Here is a 15,646-nt window from a genome sequence, read left to right as displayed (position 1 = left end):
AAAAAGTTAGCACAAGTACTAGTACCTCATTATCTAAAACAAAAGCACTAGTACTACCTGAAATTGAGATCAAGCTAGCACAACTGAGCAAGCAAATGCTAATTTCTCCAGGACTTCTTCTGAAGCTTTTGTCAATTTCCCGTTCCTTTAACGTGGTAAACTGGTAACCTTTCCTGGAAAGATAATAGTTACGTGTTATCTGCTCAGCTGTTCAAGTGTTTATGGTAACTGATCCAGACAAATCGGAGTAAAGTTTCGATTCCTTCTTATGTGCTTTCCAAAGAGGAACTGAAGTAGAAACTCTGCTCGGATCTTGCGCACCTAGTACAATTATTAGCTAGAAAATGCTTCTCAAGCTTATGGATCAGTTCAACAAAGCACTAATATAAGCAGAGGAAGAACTGGCAAGAAAAACTGAGGAAAGAGCATACGACAAAGCTAAGTGCCTTAAGTCTGATATCAAAAAAAGAAAAAAGTGCCTTAAGTCACAACTGACACGGTGACACTGGGATGGCATTCACTTCTTTTTTTTCTTTAGGCATTCAGTAATGCAGCAGAGAAAGTGCAAACTTTGTACAGATGATTGATTGCTCTGATTGTGCTACTTTTGCTTAGCCAAGGATAATATATGTGATTTGCAGACTATGTAAACAAGGTAGTCTGGCACATGGCATTACGAAATTTATATATGTGTTTGTTGAAGGATGATTGCTTCTTGTAGTTCGATTAGAATTGTGCTCCTAAAGAGCAAGTACTATACGGGCTCATGTGTTATCTCTAAAAGTGCCACGTAAAATTAGATAATGAGATGGAAAATAGAAATGGAGAGGGAGGACGAACCACCTTTTATACAAGTAGCAACCTCTACACAATATTTAAGAAAAGTGGAAATAGAAAGTGAATAATGTGAGAGAAAGTCAATTAAAGAAGATTTTAGAGTTCGTGTACGTAACGTATTATACATGTTGTCTTTATAGATTTTTTTTTTAGAGAAGGGGATTTTTAACCCCAAAAAGTGGAAATAGAAAATGAATAGTGTGTGAGAGAGAGTCAATTAAAGAAGATTTTAGAGTTTGTGTGCTACAGGTAACATATTGTACATATTGTCTTTATAGATTTTTTTTTAGAGAAGGGGATTTTTTTACTCGACCTCTACATCCATCCTTTGCTACTATGAAGATTTGAACTCAGGACTGCTACTAAAGTCATTGCAACTATTAGGCCACATGTCTTTTCGTTTATAGATGATATAGTTAAAATTAGAGATGGTAGTCACCTTCAATATAAAACTTGCTCTAAATATTACTGATGATTAAAGTATTTAACTTCGATGTACACGTGGGCAGACACTGTGTGCAACAAAGACACTTATGTCCGTAGATCATATTGGGTTCTTTGCTTGTTGTATGGGATGGTCAAAAGAGCCAACAATTAGATAGCACTTTTGATGGAAAACTATGTTTTGGCAGATTCAAACTTCAGAGAGACGGAGTTGTTCAAAACTGTACAAGAAATGAAGTTCTGACAACAAATGAGCAGTCGTTGTGCACTTGTGCTTCATAGTATTTCTACTCAATGGAAGAGTACAAGAGGATAAATAAATCTGAAGTTATTCAGCTTTTCAGATAGAAGTTTTTTTACTAGTAGGCTATAATAAATTAACCTTATGTTTCCAACCTTTCAGAAGAATTCATCACTTTAGTCTGTTCCTGATAATACATATCTTTTTCTCATCCTATGGGTATATGTGTTTCATGATAATTTTATGTGCTCCTTGTTAAGCAAAGGTCAGAATCCATTCTACTATCTTAAAATAATATGTGTTTCATGACTCTCATACAAGTTAATCGCACATATGTGACACTATTACCCCAAGATTTGTTCTTTTCCCTTTCCCTTCACCTCGAGAAAGTTAGAAAAAAATATTTGTTCTTTCCCCTTTCCCTTCACCTCGAGAAAGTTAGAAAAAAATGAGACCAATCTAGTAAGGACTAAATTAATTTTATATTAAGGTGGTGGTGAGGCTCGAACCCGTACCAGCTAGCTCACAGCTTGCGTTGCTAGCCGGGAAGACCCCGGGCCTTTCTTAAAAGGAAGTCGAGAAAGAAGAAATAATGGGACCAATCTAAAAAGTACTAGATTGATTTTGAATTAAGGAGGGGGTAAGGCTCGAACCAGGACCGACTAGCTCGCAGTTTGCGTTGCTAGCTGGGAAGACCCCGGGAGGGAGAATGCAACTGTGTAGCTCATGCTCTAGCGAATTTGGTTTTACATACTAAGCATTGCACAGTGTGGCTATGGAAGCTCTTTTTTATTCTACAACTTATTGTTGAGTAATTAATAAAGCATTTTCTTCCCTGAAAAAAGGTTGATCGCATATACTTAACACTATTACCCCAAGATTTGTTCTTTCCCCTTTCCCTTTCCTCCGAGATTACCACAGATTGTGGCAGAATATATCCCGGCTCGAATCAAAACCAGCCGTATATATTCAGAGAAAAATGTTTCCAGCACGAGCAAGCAGCCGTGAATCCCAGTTGCTCCTGCGAATGGAGTAATCGAATTCTACGTATACAGCTAATCTGCTCTTAATACGTATGCATCATATGCTTCTTCCCGGCATCTGAGAAACCAAGTAGTGCGCCTAGAGGAATCACTGCGACAATTAATCAGTCAATCAGCACGAAGCACGCACTGCAATTCTGCAAATGGCATAGCAGAAGGGAAGAACAGTAACTGCACGAGAAGGGCACTGTTGAAGAAACAGTCCCTCGAAAGAGATACCACATATTCAAATCCGTCGTGAGGATTTCCGGTCCCTCGTATATATTTTTTTTCTAAATTTAATGCACTGTTAGAGAAGGATGATAACTATTTATATGATGAATAAGGAGATAAATGGTCATTCCTCGAAGGATGAAAAGAATTTTCCACAGATAGCATCGCTGCTAGCTTGGCAAACTGCAAGCTGGCTCATCGCAGGGAGAGGTGGTATCTGACGAGCCCTGATCTCGAAGCTCATCTATGAAAGAAAAAGAACGAACTGCATCGACTGAAGGACTCTGATCTATCCATGTCACCATCTGTTTCCTATTTTTCTTTTAGTCTGTTTCCTATTTTTCTTTTAGAGTCATGCTTCCTATCTTTATAAGACTATGTACGAACAGATTGTGACTTGTGACTACTATTATTGACAGCACTGGTTTGGCTCAACGGCTCAAGAATTTTGAAGATTTTGGCTCTCTGACAGTGCTACATTTATCAAAAGACAAATAAAAGGAAATGCAATCGTAGCCTTGAACTCGAGAGCTTCCGGCCACAAAATTATTACAGAGGTTCAGCGTTCAGCCGTTCAGGCTATAGCATCACACATCGTGATGGTAAACAAACTAACTCATAAAAATGCATCAAAATTTGGATGAAGAAAATTATTAATTACTCACACTGTTTTATATTATAAAACACTTTAACTTTCCTCTTAGTCAAACTTGACCAAATTTATATAAGAATATAATAGCATTTTTAACCCAAAATAAACATATTATCAAATTATATTTAATATTAGATTTAATAAAACTAATTTAATGCTATAGATATTGCTACTTTTACAAACTTAATTGAACTTAAAAATGTTTGAATAGGAAAGAAAATCAAAACGATCTATCTATCTATTATATTATTAAAACAGCTTTGAAAGGAGGCATCACGTTCGCTGTGGGGGCTAGAAATTCCCACATTAATAGGAGAAAAAGAAAAAAAAGAAAAGAAGAGTCCGAGTAGAAATACTATCTAAAAATAGCTGAAATTCGGAATTAAAAATAAGTAATATTGAAAGAAGTTTCCATATGAGAACCCAATACGAGATTAATCAAAATTTAAAATAAAAATAAAATAAAATTTAAAACTAGAAAAAAAAAGAGTTCCAGTATAAATACAATTTAAAAATAACTGAAATTCGGAATTAAAAATAAGCAATATTGAAAGAAATTTCTATACAAGAACCCAATGCGAGATTAATCAAAATTCGAAATAAAAATTAAATAAAATCCATAATTATAAAAGAAAAGGATAGTCCAAGTAGGAATATAATTTTAAAATATTTGAAATTTAGAATTAAAAATAAGGAATATTAAAAGAAGAGTCCATATAAGAACCCAATACAAGCGCAATTAATTAAAATTGAGAATAAAAATAAAAATAAAATCCAAAATTAGAAAAAAAAAATAAAAGAAGAGTTCAAGTAGGAATATAATTTAAAATTAGCTAAAATTCGAAATTAAAAATAAACAATATTGAAAGTAGAATTCATATAAGAACCCAATACGAGATTAATTAAAATTCAGAATAAAAAATAAAATAATATCCAAAATTAGACAAATTAAAAGAGACTTCAAGTAGGAATACAATTTTGAAACAACTGAAATTGAAAATAAATCTATTATATTATTATTATGGTTGAGATCTATCCACATATTAGATGATATCAGAGTTGTAAAGCTAATAAAAGTCTACGATTTAAAATATAGAATATATAGGACGCAATTTATATATAAGAAATCAAAACGTATTAGGAAAGAAAACTAGACATATTAGGACAGAAATTAGGATAAGAAGCCGCTTCATTGAGTTTGGGGGGAAAAAAACTGGTCCGATTCAATAGAACTTTCAGCGATCCAGCCAAAGGATGGACTGCCAGACTGCAAGCTTCTGCCTGCTATAAACTAACAAGCGGAAGCTATGGGCAAGCCAAAATTTTGATGACTTAAGCATCGGCTATAGTTTTTGAAGCATGACAAATAACATACTAGCTTAATATTTATAGTTTGCAATACGTAGATGTCATTTATTATTTCTTATTAATCATGCCATACATATAATCAATAGTAAATTGCACACACGGTACAACAACTTGGCAGGTGGGTGCGATATAGTGCAAGAACTTAATAATTGAACGTCCGAGTGTAACAACTTGACAGGTGGGTGCGCTCTAGTACAAGAACTTAACAATTTAGTATTTTTAGTGTATCAACTTGGCTAAGCATAGGTAAGGTGAGTTTTTTTCATGAAGTCAATATGCCATTACATAGTAATCATACCTATATTTCTTTATAATATTAAATTTAATCTTTAAGAATTATACTGCATATAGTAGTACAATTTACATCCAATTACCTTTAAGATTTTTTTTTGTTTTCTTCAACTTCTCAAATATCAACCGAAATATAATAATTTCTACATCTAGTTTAATTGATTTTTAGTTATTAGTTATTATGGTAAAAATATAAATATACTTATACAAAATCCGCGCTAGTATATTGTCAAAATTAATACTTAAAAATTGAATTTATATAAAAATGCTCCAAATAATTAACTTGTCGCATAAGTTTTAAATTTATTGTATCAAAATTGTACCTACCTTATAAGTTGTTGCATTTATACGATCACTTATAAAGTTCTTATACTAAATTGCACCAAACTGCCAAGTTGTTGCACTAAAACACTCATTTCTTAGGTTATTGCACCTAATTGCACCAACCTGCCAAGTTGATGTACCGTGGATGCAATTTACTCTATAATCAATATTTACATGAAAGCTTAAAATTCAAGTATAAACATATTAAAACTTTTTTTAAAGCAATGACATAGATTAAAATATTATAATGTGAATACATCACATGTTTTTTATTAGATTGAATTTGGACATGAAATTTTGCAACAACGTAAGCCGTATAAGAAAGAGCAAATGCATAATAATACCAATTAGTTACAAATTACCATGATCGGTATTTTTATATACTTCAAAATTATTAAGACAACTTCGAAAGAAGATATCACGTACACTCTGGGATCTAGAAATTGAACCGAAGAAAAAAAATCTATACCGTAAGATCATGAATCGGACACGTGAAAGAGCATGGACTAGAATTTGATGTGTGCTTCGCAATAGCAATTGAAATCAAAATTGGATTAGGAAACTTAATTTATTACACGAGACAATCATGTCCTGTCCGTGTAGCTAAATTAGAAATCGTATATAGGCACAATTGACACGTCCTGTACAAAATCATGTGCAGGGGAGGCAAACCAGCTGGGCATCCAAATTCCTTCAGCCACGTTCAAGTTTTGCACTATCGCATAATCTCTAGAGGCAGCAGTATGCTTTTCTTTTTTAAAAACAATCCTAAGTAACAAGATTCCCTAATAGTTTTAGTATGCTTTTCTTTCTACATATTTACGGTCCATATGTATAGCTCATATACTCCGATGATGGGGCAGAGCTGAGAAGCGGCGGAAATTACCACATTAATCATAAAAAGTGAAATATTTAAAGGATCTAGATTTTAATGGTTTATATTGATCAATATAGTTTTATATAAACAAAATACATCAAAGTAATGTAAAAGAAAGCCTCTACGTTTGCTCTCAAGGTCTATAAGTAGAGTAGTGATGGTTGATAGGGCATCTAAAAATTATAAACAAAACCCCAAATAGAATCCCAATGACGATTAAGAGGAGGAACGACGGACAGGCCGTTAAGAAGCACGGTCACAGCGGTTGGCGGGACTTCTAGAAAATAAAAAATGAATTCCAACAATAGTTATGTTCAATTTTTAGAATCACAATGAAATAAAGAGTAGGAAGCGGACGGGCCATAGAGGAGCATAGTGGCATCGTTCAATGAGACTTCTAAAAATTATAAAAAATAAAACCCAACAAGACAATAAACCCTAAAAACTACAAGGTCCAACTTTTAAAGATTCGGAACTTCTAAAAAGTAAAAAAAAACAATGATAATCATGTTCGATTTTAAAATCTCAATGATAATAAAAAAGGGAGGCAACGGACGAGCCATAGAGAAGTACAATGGAAAAGCCGCTGACTGTTTGGCGGGACTTCTAGAAAGTAAAAAACGAACCCAAACGATAATTATGTTTAATTTTTAAAATCTCAATGACAATAAATAAAAGATACAATGGACGGGCCATAGAGAAGTATAATTATAATGTTTGACGGGACGTCTAGAAATTATAAAAACAAAACGCTAGAAATTATAAAAACAAAACCCAACGTGACAATAAACTCAAAAAACTATAAGATCCAATTTTTAAAGGTTCCAAGAGAATGAATAGAAATAGTGGTAGATTGAGCAAGCAAATAAAGAAGGAGATGACATAAGGGGTAGCAACTGTTGTGACTTTTAAAAAACTATATAATTAGAAACATGGGGGATGATAAGGTTTGATCTTTCAAAGTCTTAAGACAATGATATAGCTATTTAATAAATTTTAAGTAAAATCATACTAAAAAAATATATAATTTTGTTTGGGTGCTAACCGCGCAATTGCGCGGGCCACCCAGCTAGTTTATTATAAAACAGAGTGAGTACGTAGGCCTTGTTTAGCTAATGGGTTAGGAAAATGATTTCGATCTCACCCACTAAAAGACATATTTAAATCCTAATGATTCATTCTCCTTCTTTCATTTAATTCTAACCATTCATTCGTTTCGCAATCTCAATCTCACCCTCTCATTTCCTATTATCCATTCATTCATTCAAGCTTGCGGTGGTAGCGAATGATTTTTTTTTCTCGAGCCAAGGTGTGACCGGGCCGGTCAGTGCAGATGCTACGGACGAGTAGCATCAACCTAGCTACGAGTTTAGTAGAGATGCCCATGCATGATCGCTCAGGCAGTTGTTCAGTCACGGCTTGCTTAGTGCTGCGGTACGTGTAGATTCATGTAATTTTGCCTACTGCCGTCCCACTTGGAGGTCACGAAGAAATCCACGGATTCGGCGAATAAATCGCGTGCCGGCCGGCTGCCCGCCCCTCCTCCCGAATCGGCTATTACAGGTGTGCGGCGGCGGCAGGAGCTAGTATCCGCCCGCTGTGACGGAACGTGTTTCGCGCAACCTAGCGCGTGCAAAGAAGAAAGGACGTCCTCGCTGTGGCTTAGCTTTAGACAGTACTCCGCCCGTAGTATGATTTCTCTTCCTTTCTCCGCGTCGAGCTCGACGGGGAAATCTACAACGATATTTGGTTCGGGTTCTCGATGGCTGATGCTGGGGAAATTCTTTATTTTTTTCAATTACACGGTAGACATATACACGCGCACCAATCACTATACGTGTAGCAACATACTTACACCTCCATAAATATGTTCCCTAATACATACTCTAAGAGACGGAAATCAGCGGTGCATCTCTGATCTCATTAAAATCATGTTGAAAGACCACTTACATATGCGTAATATTCTTGAGTACCAGGATTTGAGCACTGGTAGGTGAAGTTCTACACCCATGATTATAATTTTATTTGAAAACTCTTTGATTTGAACCCGCGAAGAGAAGTCGCCTCGTTTATTCAAACACCATCAAAACAAATAATTAAGAAAAAACTTTTAAATTTTGATAATATTTGTAGAATATATATACTATCTTTGTCGTAAAATATAGCAACATAGAATGTCTAGTATATTGCTCTATAAAATGTTAAAGTCTAAATTCAACTCACATACGGAGAAATAAAAACAAGTTTAGCATATAAACAGTACACCAGTACTATTTGCACATGATTTGTATTATTTTTCATTTCTGACGTGTAGATTGAGTTTAAATTGATTTTTGATACACATGCCATTGTACCTGGCTGATAGGGACATCCCCAAAATTTGTTTCAGACTTTGTTTATTTACTTGGTGATCAGAAATTTAATCCTACTCTAGGATAGTAAGCATGAGCTCGTTGCTTATAGTATTTAAATTTTGTTTTAAAATATATTTCACCAACGCAACAATTCTTTTACCTAATTTCTCGCATTTTTTAAATCTCAACCAATTACAATAAATCCTTTATTTTATTTTAATCACTCGTTAATCTCCTTATTTTATTTTACTTATGTTCTTAATCTCCCTAAAAAAAACTTCGTGCTTATAATCGACACGGAGGGAGTATGCTTTTAAAGACCTTTGCCAATGCCGACAATTTGTTCTGTCAGAGCAAGGATTCCTCGCTACTACATAGCCCGTCATGCCTTTTTGTTCCCTTTTGTCTTCTCACTGTAATCATGTCCCAAAGGCAAATGTTTTCCAGGACAAATTGATTGTATCATTCGTTTGCCCTCCAAGATCTTCGGTGAAGCACCGACGCCTCCCGGAACCTAGGCAAGAGCCGCAAAAGAAGGAACAGCAGCAGAGGTGCCTACTTGCCATTGTACCTCTGATCAGTGGCAGAGCTTGGAGTGAAACTTTCAGAGGGCCAATACGACAATATAGTAGACTACAAAGTTTATTTGCGAGGCTATTTTTGCTAGTAATTTAGTCAAAGTCAAACTGCTTTAAGTTTGACCAAATTTATAGAAAAAAATAGTAATATTTTCAACCTAAAATAAATTCGTTATAGAAATATATTTAATTATTAATTTAATAAAACTAAATTGGTAATGTAAATATTACTATATTTGTCTATAAACTTGGCCAAACTTTAAGCAGTTTGACTTTTACCAAAGTTAAAACATCTATAACCTGAAACGGAGAGAGTAGCTATATATTATAAGCGGTAAAACTAAGTGACTTTGTATTCTTTAGGAAATTGGAGGGGATATGTCGTTGAGATGGCCTCAACCCTCAAGCTCCTCCCCTGCTTCAAGTCCCAATGGTTATGCAAATATTGTTTTACAAGCAGTAGATCCGTTTGTGTCAGCAGAACTTATACATGGGATTGGTAAGGAACTTGTGGATAATGGATTTCTCTAAAACCTAAATAAACCAAACGGTGAGGGTTGGCGCAACGGAGGCACTTCCCTAGCAATACATAAGTAGTGACGGAAACATCAGCAGGTTTTAGGTGGTGTTTGGATCCAGGGACTTAACTTTAGTCCCTATATTTAGACACTAATTTAGAGTATTAAATATAGACTACTTACAAAACTAATTACATACAAATGAAAGCTAATTTGCGAGATAAATTTTTTAAGCCTAATTAATCCATAATTAAAGAATGTTTACTGTAGCATCACATAGGCTAATCATGGATTAATTATGCTCAATAGATTCGTCTCGTGAATTAGTCCAAGATTATGGATGAGTTTTATTAATAGTCTACGTTTAATATTTATAGTTAGTGTCCAAATATTCGATGTGATAGGGACTTAAAAATTTTAGTCTCATCTAAACCGGGTCTTAGTGTTCTTTACTAGTACTAGTAATGTCTCTAAATAATTGGCTTCAATGGCTATGGCGGTAGCAAGATCTGGATAAATAGCTGATTTATAAGCTAATTACTATTCGATATTATATCAGTCACCGATACTGATGAGTGCGAAATTTGATGCAATGATCGGTCGCTAATTTTGGAGATTATATTTCTTGTTTTGAGAAAAACAAGAACTATATATAACTTACAAGCCGATATGCTAAAATAATGGTTATGCATATTTTCATCAACATAGGTGAAAGTTTTAGCAATAGATGTAATAAGCTGGTGCTCAAAATAGTTTTTCTTGAATTTTAAGTTAAACTGTGATTTTGTAATTTATAGATGTAATCTATTATATTATTAAAGGAATAGAAAAAGAACCTCCATATTCGCTCCCATGGCCTAGAAATTCTCACATTAATCGGAGAAAAAGAAAAGGCAGAGTCCATATAGAAATACAATTTAGAAAATAGCTGAAATTCGGAATTAAAAAATAAGGAATATTAGAAGAGGAGGTTAGAGTCCATATAAAAATACAATTAGGAAATAACTGAAATTCGAAATTAAAAAAATAAGGAATATTAGAAGTAGAGTATAGAATCCATATAAAAATACAATTAGGAAATAACTGAAATTCGGAATTAAAAATAAGGAATATTAGAAGTAGAGTATATAATCCATATAGATAAACAATTAGGAAATAACTGAAATTCAGAATTAAAAATAAGGAATATTAGAACTAGAGTATAGAGTCTATATAGAAATATAATTAGGAAATAATAGAAATTCGGAATTAAAATAAAGAATATTAGAAGTAGAGTATAGAGTCCATATAAAAATTTAAAACTAACTAAAATTTAGAATAAACATAATAAAATTAAAAGTAGAATTTAGAGTCGTATAAAAATACAATTTACAAATAACTAAAATTTAAAATTAAGAAAAGCATGCGAAGAAGAGTTTAAAGTCAATTTAGGAATACAATTTAAAAGTAACTCAAATTCGAAATTAAAAATTAAAGAATATTGAAAGATGAGTTTAGAGTCACATAGAAATACAATTAGAAATAATAAAAATTCAGAAATAAAAATACATAATATATTGGAAGAAGAGTATAAAGTCTATGTAGAAATACAATTAACAAAAAATTGGAATTAAAAAAAAATATTGAAAGACGAGTCTAGAGTCCATATAGGAATATATATAATTTACAAATAACTAAAATTTGATATTAAAAATAATTAATAACTAACACGTATATAAAATACAATATGAATATTACACATTAGTAGTTTTGTAAAGTTATTGCAAAATTTAAAATTATGTTGTCATTTTAATATATTTGAATAATATAATGAGAAAACATATATGCTATTATATGAGAGAAAATATAATGATGCTAGCCGCGCAATTTGCGCGGGCCACCATGCTAGTTTTTTTTTGAAACAAAGGAATTTTCATCATCTTAAATAAAAAAAAGATAAACCAAGACAAGGAAACAACAATCTTCTGCACCAACTAAAATATCCAAATCCAAGATGGGAAAAAAAATTATGCAGCGGCCGGATAGCCATCCATCCTGACAAGGTGCGTGTTCTCATGTCGCATCAAATTAGATGCATCTATGATATCTGAAAATGAAAATGGCCCATGAGAGACGGCTCCATATCTACATATCTGCAAGGTTTAGGGGCACATATGCATACTATGCGTCAGCATCGAATCTTATGGGGTTCATCTAAGAGAAACAAACATCATTCCCCACAAGAAAAAGGTTCAGAGCAGCCGAATCAATTCCTCTTTGCAACATCTAAAGGAGATCCTCCTCGGTGAATTTCGTTTTTTTTCCTATGGTGCAGAATTAGTATGAGTGGATCTAATTTTGCAACAGAGCCACTGATTCGGTCGTAGATTAGTTTCAACTTTAATTGGTGCTTCCCGTTTATATGGACGGCACCGGTATCCAACGACACGAGGAATCTGAAATGAGTTTTCGCATTTCCTGGAAACTTAGCAAGTGATCTGAGAATAATAATAACGGTTTTGAGGAATTTTTCTGTAGGATCTGTGAGGCTCAAGGATAAATCCGTGACCCAACATTGTGCATACCTGGCCATGCTGCGAAGACATGCAAGTGCCAGAGAAGCTTTCGGCATCAAGAACCGGGGCAAATTGCGAGATGAATCGTGCAGTCGGGCTCAGCTAAGCATCGATAATGATCTATATATATATCTCTATCGGTGAACACATATGTGTAGTTAGATGATGCCGGTGTCGTGGATGTTTGTCAACCATTAGGAACAGCTCCGGCCACGTACACCAGTGTCGATCGACGAGCTGAATGTGGATTGTGCTTCAGAAGTTCAGATGGAAATGGTACTTTTTAGAACTTGGATGGAAAGTCTCAAAATGGATGGGTTTCTCCTTTTGACATAACGCATTTGCTAAGTGAACATCAGCTGGAGACTGGTAAATAAATTTGGCCATCCATCACTCCGGTCGGTTTGTGACTTGTGCTTCAATTTAATGTATCTTTTATCGCGATGCTGAGATTTTCTCTTCAGCAACCTGTTGTTCATCGTTGTAACCAAATATCTCTTCAATATTAATAAATTTTGGTCGGCTTCTCTTCGCTGGCCTGGCGGAAAAAAAGAAATGGGCCATCCATCCAATTGCGTACGAGTTATAATGGTTCAGATCAAAACATGTGATACTGGAAGATCGATTTTAATCTCTCGTAGGAATGTCTGGTTATATTTTTTTCTCTTAAATGCAATTAAATGAATATAAAAATATTAAAAGCATAATACATACTACATTGACATCTATTACTCCAGCAAAATTCAACTCAAACCAATCTACACATTAAGAAAAGAATAGACAAATCCAACTGTAAATAGTACTCTACATGCACTTTTAATCTGTTGGATTTGTCTTTTTCTATGAACTTGAAATTTATTTTTTTTAACGAACAACGTCAAACGATGTAATGTTTCAAATTGATAGATCGTGAAAATTTACAAGATTCACACCCTGGGAAACATAAATTAGGAAAAGAAAAAAAAAACACCAACGTGTTCCAACAACTCGTCACTCCTAGGAAAAGGAACACGCACCAATCTAGTCGCTGCTATGCGTGTCTGGACGCCGCCAGCCCAATAAATAGGACACAAACATATTGCTTAGCACCAACTCCAAACAACTGATCAACCACGGGCTCTCAGCCATCGCAACATAGAAAGATTTGGCAAGGGAGGGGGCGAGAAGGGAAGAAGATCCACTCCTCCCTCAAACAAACCCGATGGCAACATCTAAGAGCGTCGCCGAAAACCGAACTGCTGCTCGAAGGTGGGACAAGCAAGAAGGGCAGGGTCTCCTAGATAGCGCCTCAAGGGAGGTCACGGCGCTAGAAGCGCCGCTGCTGCCCGTCCAAACTTGGACGTGGTTTTCACCCGGATGGTCCCGCTATAAGTAGAGGAAGGCCTCTAAAAAAGTTTCTCAGGAGGGATTGTAACGCCCAACAAGATTTCGTCGTTGTCGGTCCGGATAGGAAAGCAAGGCAAGGCTTTCACCTGTAGGCTACCTCAACCTTCCGTCATAGCCCTGACGTCCCGCCACCAACTAAACTCCACTAGCACTCCCTCTCTGCCAAACTGCTCTCCTTCACTGGTCAGACCCTAAATGCACCAGGGGAACCACTGCGCCGATGGTGCCATCTTTTGCTCACCGGCCCCTGCTCCTAACTCTAGGCTGACACTGCAGCCACCCTCTCCGCACACACAGAGCAACGAGCACCACCACCACCCGTGTTGCTTGTTCGGCATGTCGCCACCCTGCCACAAGCCCCTGCTCGCCACATACGCCCTTCCCTTGGAGTGGATGCAGCCGCTCTCGGCAACCATGTATCAATGCCTTCCATAGTTGGTCCCGGCGCGAGCCGTCACCACGACCGGTCCATGGCCGCTGCAGCCTAGGAGGCTTCAGATCCAAACGAGAGGACACCATATCTGATGATGTTGGCCCTCTACCCCACCGCCATTCCATCACACGCTACTTTCATGTCCGATGTCCCCCAACCCCGCCACCAGCCACTTCACCAACATGCTGCCTCCACATCCCCCAACCTTGCCACTTGCAACTCCACCACGCGCTACCTCCTCCGCCCCTAGCCCTGCTGCCTCCTTCAACGGTATCCTCACCAAGTACCGGTCAAGGAGAGACCGGATCTAGGTGGTGCTAACTCCCGAGCCGACTTAGTACCCTAGCCTAGTGTCCTTGCGGAGGAAGAGAGCGCCCCATCGCCATCATCATCGCAGATGTCCAGCTTTGCTGATGAGCTGCTCGGGCAGCAGCGACATGAGGGAGAGGAGGAGAGAGGGGAGCAGCGGCAGCTGGCTTTTTGTCGTCAGGGTCGCCCCTGGGGTGGGGGCGATGCGGACTAGATAGTGTAAATTTAAATTTAGTAGGATGTTAGACACATGACATATGAATGTTGTTAAACATTTTGAAAATTTTTACGACTACAAGAATATAGGTATTAGTAAATTAAGACCGCCCGTAAAATATAGCACGTCAAAGTAAATATTTGAAGCGACGAGAGGAGAATCCCAACAAGAGAACAAAACGAGTTTCCCGTGGTACACTGGCCCAAAAGCCTCAAAACCCGCCCACTCCCGTTTTCTTCCGCTCGCGGAACGCAACGGTTCACGCGCGGCTCGGTCGCGAGCCAGCGCGCGCAGCCGCGGGGCGACGGGGCCAACCAATTCAGCATGCAGCCACTGCCGCCACGACACGACACGGGAGCCCAGCCGAGCCTAGCCAAAGCGTCACGTACGGTACGGCGCGGGAGCGCCGGCTACGTGCAACTCCTCCACCCGCTGGGAAAGTGTTCTCCTTGCGCGATCGTGGAGACCACAAAATCGGTTCACCCCCAACAAAAAAAAAAACAAAGGGAAAAATAAAAATAAACAAACGACGAAGGACACTACTGTTTGCGAAAATGAGTTGAGTACAGTAGCAGCTGACGAACGACGATTGCTATCGGTGAACAACTACTACTCCGTAGCATGCAGTTGACAAGAGGCGAGACACGCGGTCGCTGAGGCTGCACCGGTTACTGTCGCGCGGCACGCCATCGGTCGAGCTCGAGCACCTGCATCAGGTTCGAAGGAAAACGTGGTAGACTTTGCATTTGGATCCAGCGGAGAGGATACGGATACCCCCAACGAATTTTTATTATTTTTTTAACTTCTTTAACTTTTTAATTTTAGAAATAAACCATTCTTAAAAACTTATTTCCTAAATCTGAACATTTTAATCACGTCAATCCACCTTACGTGACAAAATAACACGATCACGTCACCCGCAGTTGACATGACAGTTGTCATCTGGCAGACCGGCATGATCAAATAACGTTGTCACGTTATTCAAGCCGGCGTGACAGTATCGTCT

The sequence above is a fragment of the Oryza glaberrima genome, chromosome 5, assembly GCF_000147395.1.
Source record: "Oryza glaberrima chromosome 5, OglaRS2, whole genome shotgun sequence".
NCBI classification, from domain to species: Eukaryota; Viridiplantae; Streptophyta; class Magnoliopsida; order Poales; family Poaceae; genus Oryza; species Oryza glaberrima.
Note: the sequence above shows the minus strand (reverse complement) of the source record.